The 14,237-nt window shown below is 40.4% G+C and overlaps 1 protein-coding gene across 5 annotated transcripts in view; it reads left to right on the top strand.

Moving 5' to 3' along the window:
• The window catches only part of FOXP1 (forkhead box P1), a 536,483-nt gene that overhangs the window by 114,281 nt on the left and 407,965 nt on the right, over window positions 1-14,237 (top strand). The window lies entirely within an intron of this gene.

A 14,237-nucleotide genomic window follows, 5' to 3' on the forward strand; every position in this document is an offset into this window, starting at 1 on the left:
TACTTTGCTTTATATTCTGATAGACAAAAACTGTGGAAATTCTGAGGAAAATGTGATCTTCAGTATCAAGGAAGCATTTGTGCATAGCATTCATAGGGTAACAATTATTAATGTAACGGGAAAAATAATGTCTTCGTGTTACCAGCTCAAAAGATGTTCTTAATTTCAAAACAGCTTCTTAAAACAAAGTTGTTTTTTCAAGTTGCATTGCTTTCCAGTATCAACATGAGCCAAGAAACCTTACACCAGGCGTATTAGCTGATATGTTCTAAAGTGTGATAGTATAGTTGTTAAATAATTACCCAAGTTGGGAAAAAGATCTAGTTTCAAATTCTGGTTTAGCTACTTAGGAACTCGGTGACCTTGGGGGGGTTATTTAATATTTTAAGCCTCAGTTTTCTCATCTGATGATGGGGATGAAAAAGTACTTACCTCATTATAGGAGCTGAAAATATTATAGTTTATCAAATGCCATTGGTTGAATGTGATTATGTAAAAATAGTTCTTAGTGTAGCACATGGCACATCAAAGTAATATTTCCTTTACATGATATTTATATACCTGATTAAATTAAAAATATTTCCAAAGATTGTTTTGCTGAATGCCTAAGCTGGAGTTAAATATTAGAGGACATTTAATTCTGGGAGTAAACAGCACTTTAAACATCCATTTTACCTTTTGGTATTTTTAATATTCAGTTTTAAATAATTTTCCCTTATGTAAAGAGGCCATAATGCATGAAATTCACATATACGACAGAATTTGGGTACCTTCGCATCAGTGAGTCTGTGGCCCGCTGAACTCTCTTAAATTTGCTTAAACCAAGGAAACATTGACTCACGTTTTAACACCTTAACATCAGTTCAGTTGCACTTGCTCACCTAGTCACCATTTAGTTTTTTTCTCCAGTTTTTATTAATTTTGAGAATAAAAAAAGATGAAGACTAAATTTTGCATGTTGCTCACTTTTGAGTTTCTGTAGGTTAAAAAAAATGAATACATATGATAGGTATAATTGTGATAATTCTTTATCTTTGCTTCTTTGTATACCCTCACCTTTTTTCAATTTCTTGCATCAGTTTCTACATCTGGAGAATGTACATGATGTGTAAAAATCATCCTCCAACTCCATGGTTCTCAGATTCTGTCTGTCAGATGAAAGGGGACCATGGTGTGATGCCATCGAGGGGTTAAGAGGAAAAGGCTAAGAGGAAGTTAAACGAAGAACTGATTTATGTAAAGTGGAAAATTGAAGCCGATGGTGTTGTTTCCCTTGAGCCCCCTTTTGGGGCAAAGCAAATTCTAGGCATAATTGGCTTCTTACGCTATTTTGAGTTCAGATGGCCACAAGTTCCAATTTGGTATTTCTACTAAATGAATAAGCCAGAATTTGAAACCAGATCTTTGTTCTCATTTTCAGTGATTCCTGAACAATGTATGCTACCATTGCTTTTGAATGTACTAGCCAATATCACTGATAATTTTAAGATACATTTTTTAAGACACAAGTCTGAACTGTAAGTACTAAGGCAAACACATCATTGACATATTCTCTGTAAAGGGACTCAGTGGAGACAAGTATTTATTCCATTCCGTGAAGAACAAATTGTTTCAGTACAGCAGCTTTTTGGGAACTCAGCCACATCATGTAGCTGCTTCTGGGCCTTACTTTACTTGTCTATAAGATGGGATTAATCTTACTCCAGTGGTTTGTGAGGATCACATGATGGAACGGAGGTGAAATAGTTCAGTAATGTTTTGTTACATTATTATGGCCCATCAATGACATTTGATGTAATCTTTGAAACAGATGCTTGTGGGGATTTCATCTCTCTTAAATTTACTCCGTGAACAAAAACAGTATTGACCTTCCCTGGTTCTTTGGATGGTTCTTCAGCGTTTGAAAGTCAGAAATTTTAGTTTGCAGTCCATGAATCGCACATCAGAACCCCAAATCATGTTCCTTTATGTCTCCATCCCTACCATACTATAGAATTAGCCTCCTTTGAAGCCATACAATTTTTGAAAAATACTCATTTTAAAGGTTAACACTCCAGCGCCACCATATAATGAAAGCTCTAAAGCGACTTTTACCAAGTCCTGTTTCCTTCTAAGGAATCATCTGATTTTGTAAAAGTCATAATGTCTAGCTTTGTTTATATCAACAACTAGAACAGTGATTTCTTCATCCTTGTCTTTTAATGACATTGTTATTATTTCCAAGTGTGAAATTGAAGTATTTGACTTGGAGAAACCATTTCATTTCCTCAACGTGTTTCAGTCTAGAATGTCTCCTTGTACTCTTTATTCTTTACTTGGGGATACATCCAAGTTCTCAGATATGGAACATTTAGGACTTAATTTCAGGATGTTAAGCTGAGAGTTCACTTGAAGTTACCTTTTAGTTACCCCTCTAGAGTTTACGTCTCCTAAGGTAAGGTATGCTATACAAAAATATGAAAAATGAAAAAGAAACAAAACATGTATATACATCATTGAATAACACCAAAATCATATACCATTTCTTGGTCATATCACACTGTTTAGTCTGTCAGAATTCCAGCTGTTTCTTTATTCAGGCCACTTTGTTGTGTCTTCTCTGAGTTTATCTGAGTGGAAGAATTAAGAGAGGAATCCCTTGGGTTTTCTTCTCAGCGTGAGCTGTGAGAACCCTTGTCCAGTTCTCTACTTTACCATATAGATACCAGAAGCTCTTTTCTGTTTTTTCCTCCCATCCCCCTACCCACTATGAATGCATTTAGAGGTAACCACTTTTCTACTGAACTGGTAACAGATTTTTTTCTCTTCTTAGTCTTACAGCAGTTCTGGTTTAATTTATTTGGGCATTTAACTCTTGACGTGGCTAGAGATTGTCTAGCTTTCCTAGATTAGAAAATGTAGAATAAATCTAGAAAATCTAAACATCTAGAGTAGCAGGGAGATAGACTTTGCAGTAGAGTGAAAGGCCAGGTAGTCTTCTTGTTCAAGATGTTAACATTTGGGTCTGGAAATGGCTAGTAGATAGAGGAAGGAATGAGAATAAAAGAGTAGTGAAGCCAACTTTCATACCATTGCCTGTCTGTTCAGAGAGTACCAGGTGCTTTGCAGCTATTTTACTTGCACATCATGTATTCAGTGTCTCCAGCTCTTTAAAATTGGCAAGTAGATAATGCTACTTTCAGGTTATGATACACTGGGACAGGCGTAGTTACTTGGATACTTGCACAATAATTATTTCTCACCTTTTTGCTACCTCCAATAGCTTTGGGGTTCATATACTCCTAGAATTCATTTTCTGACAGATTTTTTTTTTTTTTTTTGAGACAGTCTCTTGCTGTCACCTAGACTGGCGTGTAGTGGCGCACTCTTGGCTCACTACAACCTCTCTCTCCCAGGTTCAAGCGATTCTCCTGCCTCAGCCTCCCAAGTAGCTGGGATTACAGGTGTGTGCCACCATACCCAGCTAATTTTTGTATTTTTAGTAAAAACGAGGTTTCACCTTGTTAGCCAGGCTGGCCTCAAACTCCTGACCTCAAGTGATCTGCCTGCCTCGGCCTCCCAAAGTGCTGGGATTACAGGCATGAGCCACCACGCATGGCCCAGATGTAGGTTTTATAGAATGCAAATTCTAAATAAAATACTTCCACAAGAGACTCTTGTCTTAATAGTAGATGTACAAAAATACTTCTGGGTTTCAGTGAAAGTTACTCCATTATATATCCTTTATGGATGCTGAGAACACATTCTAGAAACGGATGTCAACCAAGGGAGATTCATTCATTCCATACGTTTTCTAATTTCAAAAAACGTACACCGTCAATATTTTTTCTTAATTGAACAGTTTGTGGAACAGACGGGTGCTTTAATTATGGTGGTCTAAATTTACACACATTGCAGTGGTATTTTGCTACATTAATTACCTTACTTGTCAAGAGTAACAGGTAATTACTACATCAACTCACCCTCCTGCAGTATATAGAAACAGAACTTTATTTGAAAAGATTCAGCAAACCCCAGTGTATAGCCACTCCACACCTTTGTCTTTGCTACAAGAAGACAGTTGTCGGAGCATTTGTTTTATCATTAGCAGGGTAGAGGTGAGTTCACCCTTTTCTTTGTGTCTTTCCACCTAAGATGCGTGTCCAGAAACATTCATAGGCTCAACAAGCATGTGGACTAGGAAGAAACTTTGAGATGATCGAGTTCATTAAACCTTCTCCTGATAATGTGTTTCAGAGAGGGTGCATGACTTTTCCAAAGCCACACAAGAAGTAAATTAATGTCCAAACCAGGATTGGCACCAGTGTCACCTCACTGTGCTGCTTTTTGTGAAGCTCAGTGCATTTTAATGATTTTTTTTATAACTATAGAAAAATCATTTGGTATAGTATACTTTGAATATTCATTCACTTCATCCTCCTTACTTGAACTTCTAACCAATGCTTTGGCTGCCTTACAAAGAGTATTGATCCTATATTCTGTTGAACTGCCAGGTACAACTCATGTCATTTGGTTTCCTCTCCAGTGTACTAGTGTCAGCTTTTATGACAAGTTGTGTTAAAATTCTACTTTAACATGTTTTTTTTTGTAAAGGCGAACATTTTGGAGCATATAGGATGCTCTTAGCAAAATCATGCAGCATTAACTCTCCTGGTTGCCATGGCATAGAAAGAAAAGATTTTGTCAGCTTTTAGGTGTGGTCCGGAATATACACAATGACATAATATGGGTATACTATCTTAAAAGGCTTTGTCCCCTTTTTAGTCAAACACCTGTGACAAAATTACGAACTGTGGTTAACATAGAATACTTACAAGTGGTTTTTCAGAGTCGTCCAGGGTAGAGAAGCTCAGCGTGCAGACAATTTTAGTACCTACTTTTCTTCTTGCACCTGGCACTGGGAGTCAGTGACATTAAAAAGAAGTTCAAGAAGTCAAGAGTTAAGGATCCTACCTTTCAGACATTATTTGAGATATCGTGTAGGGGGCAGGGTGGGCCTCTCAAGGGTCATTTACGACGTATAAGGGAGAATCTCTTCCAGTCCTCAACCCACGTCAATTTCTGATGCCTGAATTCCAAGCCTAGATTCATCATTTCTGTAACTGATCTTGTCGTGTGCGTTTGCAAATCACTCTGGCATTTATAACTTGTTACATTATAGCTTCGAGTGAGTTTTTCTTTTTTCTTAGCTTTTTATTCAATGGAAGGATAGCATGGTATATTTAGATTTAGTAATTCATCCATTCAACACATATCTGCTGAGTGCCTGCTGTTTGACAGTCATTGTGCTGTAGGTGGCAGGAGGAGGAGTGCATAGCAAGGCAGGAAACAGACCTTTGCCCTCTGGGCTTCTTTCTACTAGAGGGCAAACTCTATGAGAGCTCCACCAGGGCTCTGTTGTCCTGGAGTTTGTCCTCTAGTATAAAGAATCAGAGAGCGCAAGTGAAACGAAGGAACAAGGTATCTACATGGAATGGGAGTTCACACAGGATACAGTGGAAAGCACAGACCTTGGGAAAGCCTGTCTATCCAGGGAAGGCCTCTTGGAAAAGGTGACTTTCTATTTAAGACTTAAAGAATGATCCTCAGCCAGGCACAGTGGCTCACGCCTGTAATCCCAACATGTTGGCAGGCTGAGACGGGCGGATCACCTGAGGTCAGGAGTTCGAGACCAGCTTGACTAACAAGGCGAAATCCCGTCTCTACTAAAAATACAAAAAAAAAAAAAAAAAAAAAATTAGCCAGGAATGGTGGTGCATGCTTGTAATCACAGCTACTAGGGAGGCTGAGGCAGAAGAATCGCATGAACCCTGGAGGCGGAGGTTGCAGTGAGCTGAGATCGTGCCACTGCACTCCAGCCTGGGTGACAGAGCAAGACTCCATCTCAAAAAAAAAAAAAAAAAAAAAAAAGAAAAGACGAAAGAATGATCCTCATGTACAAAGAGCCAGGGGAAGAACCTTTCAGGCAGAGAATGAAGAGGGCTAAGCCTCAGAGTTAGGAATAAGCCGAGTGTGGTGTGGGGTCAGAAAGACCCAGTGTGGCTCCATGTGGTTATTAGAGAAGGAGGTAGGGAGTGAGGATGGTGTGGGAGAGGTTGGGGGGTCAGCAGGACCCCGTATACCGGGGCGAAGGACTGGGTTTTGTTCTCTGCCATCTAGGCTGGAGTGCAGTGATGCAATTGTAGCTCCCCGCAGCCTCAAATTCCTGGGTTCAGATGATCCTTCCACCTCAGCCTTCCAAGCAGCTAGGACCACAGGTGGGTGTGCCACCATGCCTGCGTAATTGTTTAAATTTTTTATAGTAATGGGATCTTGCCATGTTGCCCAGGCTGGTCGCAAGCTCCTGGCTTCAAGCGATCTTCCTGCCTCAGGCTCACAAAATATTGGCATCACTGGCATGAGTCACTGCACCCAGCCTGGATTTTATTCTGAAATGGATGCAAAGCAGTTGGAGGCAGTGACTTCTGATTCAGGTGTGAGAACAAACCGTGTGGACTGGAGAATTGATTGCGGTTTCAGATGTGTTCTTGAGAGTAGGCTTCCTTGGGGGAGAGGCTGAGATTCTGGTTCCCTGAGGTTGGGCAAGGAATCCTGGAAGATGCCACACCTGAGACGGACTCAGCTGGCCCTGGTGAAATGAGAAAACCCTTTTCTAACTGGTGGTGAGATGCAGCTACGCACCAATACAAGGGTGGGAGCACAGTGCTTCAGAGCACAGTCCTCCAAGTGTGGCACTTGAACCAGCAGCAGTGGCGGAAGCAGCACCTGAGAACTTGTTAGAAATTGAAGTTTTCTGGCCTCACTGTAGCCATAGTGAATCAGAAACTCTGGGGTTGGGGGCCAGGCACAGTGGCTCACGCCTGTAATCCCAGCAGGGGAATACAGGGAGGCTGAAGTGGGTGGATCGCCTGAGGTCAGGAGTTCGAGACCGGCCTAGCATCTACTAAAAAAATTAGCTGGGCGTCGTGGCATGCGCCTGTAGTCCCAGTTACTCGAGAGGCTGAAGCAGGAGAATTGCTTGAACCCGGGAGGTGGAGGTTGCAGTGAGCTGAGATCGCGCCACTGCATTCCAGCCTGGGCCGCAGAGCAAGACTCCTTCTCAGTTAAAAAAAAAAAAAAAAACAAAAAAAACCTCTAGGGTTGGGACCTAGCAATGTGCTTGTAACAAGACCTCCAGGTGATTCTGATGAGCATGCAAGTTTGAGAAGCCCGTTATACGGTGTTTGTGGCAGATAGTGGCAGAAAAGACTTGGGACTTACTACAAATGCACTAATGCACTAGTCTCATGGGAAGATAAGACAGACACAGTAAAGGGCTATAGCTAAGTGGTGCCCCGGTGCCTATCGGAACCTGCGTCTTGTGACTCTGTTCTAGTGCCCTTTCCTCAAGGGTTTATGGAGTGAAAGAATAAACAAAACTAACTTTGTATTTTTAAGGATAATTATATTTCTAAAGGAGGAGTTGGGTGGATGTTTAAGGACAAGTGCTATGGTGTGTGAACTCAGGTGACCTCGTTTCTCGTGGTACTATTTTCTCAGATAATTTAGAAAAGCAGTGTCAGTGTGAATAACTCACTCCTTTCACCCTGTCACTGGTAGAAAAACAAGTGTTTTTGTCTTAAGTTACACCATTGAGACACTTAGCAGAGTGTAATAGCATTCTTTTATTTCTGTATTACTCAATCTATTTGGCCTTGTTTTGGTTTTGGAAGACCTGGCACTCCCAAGTTATGTTTTTAGTGTCATGGAAGAAGGCAGAAGATGGATTATTTTCAGGCCTGGTATTTGTGCTTGCTCCTATCTGCTTTGGCCAACAGCGCTGTCAGAAAATCCTAGGATCATTTCCCTCACCCTCCACCCAGTGCTCTCTACCTGGCTAACACCCACCGACTTCTAATTTAATGGCTTGCAGGTCATTTCTTCCACGAAATCTTTTCTGACCCCTTGTGCTTAGGTTACATCTGTGTGTTAATCATTCCCATGTGCTTTTGTTAGTGTTTCCTGGTAGTCTGTGGGCTCCAGGAGGTCTTAAACCTCATTTGTCTGAAGTTCAAGCTATATTGTGCTTCAAACATAGTGTCTGGCATGTGGTGGTACTGAGAAAGTAGCTGTTTCGTGGATGCTTTCCCTCTGAGTTGATTAACTACACTCTGTGGTCGATCTTTGAAAGACATAATGGTGGGTTCTTACTAAAAGGGAGTTGCACCGGCTATTGAGACATGGTCCCTGCTGGGCGCAGTGGCTCACGCTTGTAATCCTAGCACTTTGGGAGACTGAGGCGGGCGGATCACGAGATTAGGAGTTCGAGACCAGCCTGACCAACATGGTTAAACCCCGTCTCTACTAAAATACAAAATACAAAAATTAGCTGGGCATGGTGGTGCATGCCTATAATCCCAGCTACTCAGGAGGCTGAGGCAGGAGAATCGCTTGAACCCAGGAGGCAGAGGTTGCAGTGAGCTGAGATTGCGCCATTGTACTCCAGCCTGGGTGACAGAGCGAGACTCCATTTCAAAAAAAAAAAAAAAAAAAAAAGACATGGTCCCATGGGGTCAAGATGGGAGAAGGATAGACAAAGCCGGAAATAAGTACTTATTTGAGGTAGATCTTAATGAGGGCAGAAATAAGTATTTCTTTGAGCTAGATCCTAATGTGGTATACACTTACAATGTGTTAGCTGCTGTGACTAACACAGAGATTTTGGTAGCTTTACATGATAAGGTATATGTTGTCTTCCCTTCATATCTGTTGAACCTTCTCCATCTTATTCTTGCCATGGGGTCTCAGCAGTTGGTGGGGAAGAGGAACAGGGAGTGCAGTTGACCTGCCATCATGGGCTTAGAAGTGCTGCCCCTTGCTACTGCTCACATCCCATTGACCAGAAATCAGTCACATGGGCCTGACTTGTATAAATGCCAGTGAAATTGGGATTGGAATTGGAAATGTCATTTCCCTGTGTACCCAGGATGAAGACAGTGCAGTGAAATTAGTTATCATGTGACAGTCCCAAACAATTGATGACTTTGGTTTTAGCTACTGAGGTTTGATCAAAATAAAGCATACCTCCTATTTTTGTAGCCTGTTCATATATCAATACCCTTTTTTTCTCAGAGACTAATGAGAGTGATGACCCACAGTGGTTGTTAACTTTTGCATGTCATGAAGAGGATGTCTTTCATTTAAATCCCAACTAAGGCCAGGCATGCTGGCTCATGCCTGTAATCCCAGCACTTTGGGAGGCCAAAGCAGGCGGATCACTTGAGGTCAGGAAGTTCGAGACCAGCCTGGCCAACATGCTGAAACCCCATCTCTACTAAAAATACAAAAACTAGCCAGATGTCGTGGCACACGCCTATTATCCCAGCTACTCAGGAGGCTGAGGCAGGAGAATCCTTTGAACCTGAGAGGCAGAGTTTGCAGTGAGCCGAGATCACACCATTGTACCCCAGCCTGGGCAACCGAGTGAAACTCCATCTAAAAAAATAAATAAATAAATAAAAATTAAAATTAAATAAATAAATCCCAACTAAGAGCCTGTCTTCCTCTGTAGGATTCACCAGGGTAATTTGTCGAGGGTCCAGCTGTAGCATGCAGTCCTTACGTCATCAAATGAAATATTCAACCCTAAGTGGTGAACATGTCTGAATCCAAACAGATTAGCTCTCACAGGACAATATCTGCTTGTGTTCTGTGGTTGGCATTATTTTTTTCTTCTGCTCTTGGAGTTGACAACTCTGGGAAAAAGTTTGGTGGTATTGCAGAGGACTAACTAGTCCATTACCGCTAGCCATCATTATGGTCTTGGAAAGGACTGGTGGTCAAATTCTTATTTCTTAAGGAGAAAATTGAAGTTGCTTTTAAGATTTGAATTTTCTGTTCACTAATCTCACTTATTTTCATACAGAAAATGATATGAAAAATGATCCATGATATATTCCGTGGAGGAAAACACAGAGTATTTATAGTACATTGTTTTTTGTTGTTGTTTTTGGATTTTTTTAGGGAAAGATATGTTATTTTCCCCACTCACCATCATGGTTCTCAGGATAGGAGCTGAAATCTTCATCTAATCTTCAATATCCCTCCCTGCCATTCTTCCAGCCCAATATGAAGACTCAGTGAGAAGCTTGTAGTAGAGATACGTAGTTAAGCGGGAGGCCAGAGAGGTCAACAGGGGTCAGGTCATATAGGACCTTGTAAACCATGGGAATGCTTTTGGTCCCTGTCCTGACACTACTGGGAAGCCATTGAGAGAATGCAAACAGGGAGTGAATGCAAAGTGAGAGAGAGGGAGTGTGTATGTGTATGTGAGAGAGACACTGATGAATGATGATCACATTTATTGTGGGTTTTTGGCTGTGGGGAAGGAGCCTCTGCAGGAGACAGGAGGCGCAAAGGCAGTGTGGTGCCCTTCTCCTAGCTGACAGGAGAGGTCTCCTCCCTCCTTCTGCACAGAAGTTGCTTGTCAATCAGGGGCTTACCATCCCAGCTTCAAAGCAGGCAGTGCATTTGGGGTAAATATTTATGAAATGCCAAGCTTCGTGATCAAGATGTATTTTGTTTTTAATGAGCAAATGACTCAGAATTGTTTGAGGTTATTAAAAGACAAATTATTGTGTGCCATCATGGAAAAAGGGAAGAGGAGAAAGTATAATTTTACATCAAGCAATTTATTTACAGCCATAATCCGCAAGCAATCAACCTCTTTAAACAAAATTATTTAATTTCTTATAAAGGCTTGAAGTATAAAAATTTAATTTATTTAGGGAATCTCATTAAGAGGACTTTTAAAAAGTAAGGTGGTCTATTCAGTCGCTTTAAGGAATGTTAATTGAGTGCGTAAGGTACCATAAACATTGTGTTTGGGGCATGAGAAATAACATGAATCTCTGCTCTCAAGACACTTGTAGTCTGGAAACAAGACAGTCAAAAGCCGTTAATAAATGAGTAGAAATGTGCAAAATTGTTTCTTCTTTTTTTAAAGTCAAAACCATTGTTTTAAATTGTATAACAGGTATTTTGGATATGACTTGGTTTTGGAAAATCTAGAGAATACAAAAAATTCTAAAGAAAAATCTTGACCTTAATCCCATTTCTCTAGGGCAAATACTATTAATTTTATTTTTTTCTGTTCTTCATTGGCACATATTTTTATACAGCTGAGAATTACTGTAGATACAATTTTCCTATCTTGCTTATTTTATATCACATTGTAACAAGCATTTGCACACATTTCCCCATTTTTAATGACTACACCCTATAAAATATTCCTTTGTCAGACTGGATTATCATTTACTTGCTTTTGTTCTGTTTTGATAGACATTTAAGATAAGACGGATTCATAAAATTTACCCATTTTATGTCTCAAATCATCTTTTACACTTAACTGTTATAATAAAACATTAATAGGGAACTGAGATTTAAAAAAATTATATATCTCTGTATGTATGTCTCTGAGCTTTGCCATCTAAAACAAAAAAAAAGTGGACCAAGTCGTCATTACAATAATTGTACATCCTTGAGAGAATAGTGGGGGAATAATACATTTGACTCATTGTTTCTGGTATAGTCTATCACTGGACACGTAGCTCCTACCCTGAAATTGATTAAGAAAGAACATCTTGTTTTTTGTTTTGTTTTGTTTTGTTTTTAAAACAGAGTCTTGCCCTGTCGCCAGGCTGGAGCGCAGTGGCATGATCTTGGCTCACTGCAACCTCTGCCTCCCAGTTTCAAGCAATTCTCCTGCCTCAGCCTCCCTAGTAGCTGGGACTACAGGTGCACGCCACCACGCTCAGCAATTTTTGTATTTTTAGTAGAGATGGGGTTTCACCATGTTGGCCGGGCTGGTCTCCATCTCTTGACCTCGTGATCCAACCGCCTTGGCCTCCCAAAGTGCTGGGATTACAGGCGTGAGCCACCGCACTCAGCCGGAACATCCTTTAAATCCAAGAAAGTGGTTTGCTTCTAATTTAGGGAATCTTCATGCCTGATTTTGAAACTTTTAGCAGATGTCATTTCTGTCTCACTCTTCCAGTGACATCTAAAATCTATTGTTTATATTGCTTTTTTTAAAAAGGTCCAACATAAAGTCACTTTAAGGTGACTGTTACCTACACTATCTTAACACAGGGGCTTGGGGGCTTGATGAGAAAAAGCTTCAGCTTTTTTTTTTTTTTGGTTGTTGCAAGTATTCCTTGGATTTTTGTTCGGAATAGCATGGGATTCTAGTAAGCTCTCTATGTGGGCACATGGGCCCTTGGAAAGGTGGCATGACTTAGGGGAAAGAACCAGGCATGGGGTGAGTGAGTGGAAGCTGAGCCTGCCAGCACTCATCTCTTAACCCTTTGGCAAATTAAGGCAACTACCCTTACCATCAGTAATCTATCCCTGGCAGTCAGATATCCTGAGTGGAAGTGCTGACCAGAGTCTATTTCACATTATTTTACATAGGACAAATTTTAATGTGTTATGTGTCAATGTGCAAAACCCTCAATCAATGTTCTGAAGCAGAAGTTGGCAAATCCAGCCCACTGCCAGTTTGTGTAAATAAAGTTTTATTAGACCACAACAACACCCACTTGTTTATATATGATTACTTTTCTACTGTAATACCCAAGTAGTTGCAATAGAGAGCTTGTGGCACCAAAGTCTAAAATATTCACTAAGTGTTCCTTTACAGAAAAAGTTTACCAACTCTTTTCTAAAATATGACTAAAAGATAGTAAAATGTCTTATATATACACAGCTATCACGTTAAGGATGTAAAAATGTTTAAAACATTAATTACTTAACGTTAATATGATCTCAGCATTTGTTTTGTTTGAAATGTGACTTCTTTTTTAATCATGAAGAACATCTGAGATGCATCACTTTTGTGGCTGGGTTTTCAAAACCTCTAGGGAAGTTTCTGATGTTCTACCAGTTGTACTGCAATGTGACACTTAACCTTCACCCATTTCATTAAAAATGTTACATTAAATTTGAAGGATGTGATAGGATTTTTTCTTTTATAAAAGCAGCAGACAAAATTGTTTTATTTAGAAATAAATAAAACGTATTTTCTGTAAAGTTTGGATATTAAAAGCCAATTCAACAACAACAACAAAAGGCATTCAACTAGGAAACTGTCAACTGGATCAATATTCTGTGGCATTTGGTTTTATTTCACTTCTTAGAAGCTCAGTATTCTTATCTGTAAAATGGGAATCAAACTTCCTTACTGGGCTACGTGAAGGTTAAGTAAGTAAAACTATGCCTGACACATTTTGGGAATACATTAGCTGTTGGTTCCCTTTCCTTTTACTACCCTTAGCTTAGTTAGAGGAGCAAGTAATTGTAACTGTGAAATATTTTCAGAAAATGTTCCAAATTGACAGAGCTTCTGCTTACTTACGGTTACCTGGAGACCCAAGTAAAGGCCAAGGAGAAATTGGAAAGGTCGATGTATTTGGGTAAGAGATACTAGCAGCTGTAACCAACATTCCAGAATTTGAAATTTTTGAAATTAGCCGGGTGTGATGGCATGCGCCTGTAGTCCCAGCTGCTCGGGAGCTTAACTCAGTGCAGTTTAATGGGTGAGCACCTCCCACTCTTAGTGCTGGTTGAGAGGGACAGGAGCGGTGGTGGCTCTGCTCCACGTAGTCTTTCAGGGACCCAGGCGAATTCCATCCAGTGACTCCACTATCTCCAGGAACTAGGAGTTCTCTACTGGATCTCTGGGCCCACAATCCAGGGAAGAAAGCAGTCATTAGGCAGGGTGCCAGAGGCTTCAGGATCTGAATGAAAGTAGTGCATACCCACTTCCATCTGTTTGGTTAGAACTCAGTCACCAGGCCCCACCTAATTACAAGGGATGCTGGGAAATGCATTCCAGCTGTGTGTTCAGGGAAAAGAAATGGATTTGATGAATGTTTAGCCGGTCTCTGCCACAGACTGACTGCATTTTCTTGTATTATTATGGAGGACAAATGTTTACTATACATAAACTGCCCAGAGGTGCTGATAATCTGAGAACCTGTCTCCAACAAGTCCCCTGGGAAGGGCAGTATTTAGAGACAGTCATGCTGGTTTGGAACAATTTATCTGCCTACTTGTTTAAATATATTTAAAAAATTAGCCTGCAATCTGAATCTAATTCCCACATGTTGTGTGCCATTTAGGCATTTTGGCGTTGTAAAATGACAGATCTATCTCAGAGTGAGTAAGTTTAGGAATACATACTTAAGAAATATTGCATG

The sequence above is a fragment of the Pongo pygmaeus genome, chromosome 2 (genome assembly GCF_028885625.2).
Source record: "Pongo pygmaeus isolate AG05252 chromosome 2, NHGRI_mPonPyg2-v2.0_pri, whole genome shotgun sequence".
Taxonomy (NCBI): domain Eukaryota; kingdom Metazoa; phylum Chordata; class Mammalia; order Primates; family Hominidae; genus Pongo; species Pongo pygmaeus.